Here is a 1,384-nt window from a genome sequence, read left to right as displayed (position 1 = left end):
CCATTCGCTTCAAAGAAACACCAAACAGTCAGTAATTCAGTTGTTTTTTGAACATGACTAAAGGGATAGACGCCCGTTCAGATAGTTTAAAGTTTATTTTTCATATAAAACTGACAGATATGGACTGTGGGAATGCAGAGGTCCAAAAACTTTAAATAAACATTTTACTTCTTCTAAGAAAGTTCATTAAACCACTTATAGATAACCCCTCCTCCTGCGCTGCTTCCAGGGATCGGAGCCACAGTCTCAGAGAAACCGACGTCAGCAGGAAGAGGAAGAGGAAGTGAAAGAGAAGAAGATGATGCGGCGGTTGGATTCAGGAACTTCAGCGTCTTCCTCTTCAGAATTAGCTAAACTTTTCATTCTCACTGCAGGCGAGTGGAGAGAGCGGAGTCACCGAGGATTGACCTCTGGATGATGATGATGATGGTGATGATGATGATGATTATGGTGATGATGATGATGATGGTGATGATGATGATGATGGTTTGGTTTCTCTGTTAGTTTCACTCAAACATTTTAACTTCCTGTCATTGATTTCAGAAACATTTTAATCTTCTTCTCAGCGTGTTTTTAAATGTCTTCAGCTTTCTTGTCTCTTTTATTCTCTTCTTTTTTTTTTGTATTTTTGTTTTTATAACATTTAGTAGTTTGATTTTTCTCTGCTGCTTAAAGCCTGAAATTAAAGGTTTTCTGATATATGATGTTAATAAATTAAACCAATTTTATTATGTTTACAGCAAACTTTAACTTTATATTTCTGAATGATGCTGCTTTTTAATAACAGGATCTAACAGCAAACAGTAGGGGAGGGGCGGCCTAGCAGTCAGGGCATAGACCATAGAATCCACAGGTTCTGAGTTCCAGTCCCACTGCCTCCACTATGGCTCCCTGAGCAATGACCCTTAACCCCACGCTGCTCCCTGGGCGCCGCACCATGGCCGCCCGCTGCTCCCCAGGGGGAGGGGCTAAATGCAGAGAGGGAATTAGGTTCCTCTGTACTGGTGATGGTGGAATATATGGAACAGGATTAGAGCCACTGAAAAAAATGATAAAAGTTAAAAGATTTTTTTATTTTATTTCAGTTTAATATGAGAAAAAAAATCAGAATTCTGTCTGAATTCTGTCGGCTAACAAACATGTTAGCATGAAGCCGTAGCCACGTCTGTTCTGATTTTAATCTCCTTCTGTTCTTCCATTAATCAAACAGCATCACCAGGGATCCTCAGGGACGGAAAAACTCTCCTCATTCCATCATTTTCCAGCAAAGTTTTCCTGTTCCTCCCAAACTACTGAAGCTGAGTTCTCCACATCTCTGCCTTCATGGCGCCCATCTACATTAAAGGAGAGCACCGTTTTTTTGTTGTTGTTTTTTTCCATTAGC

The sequence above is a fragment of the Cyprinodon variegatus genome, unplaced genomic scaffold (assembly GCF_000732505.1).
Source record: "Cyprinodon variegatus isolate N-32 unplaced genomic scaffold, C_variegatus-1.0 Scaffold1587, whole genome shotgun sequence".
In the NCBI taxonomy this organism is placed as follows: Eukaryota; Metazoa; Chordata; class Actinopteri; order Cyprinodontiformes; family Cyprinodontidae; genus Cyprinodon; species Cyprinodon variegatus.
Note: the sequence above shows the minus strand (reverse complement) of the source record.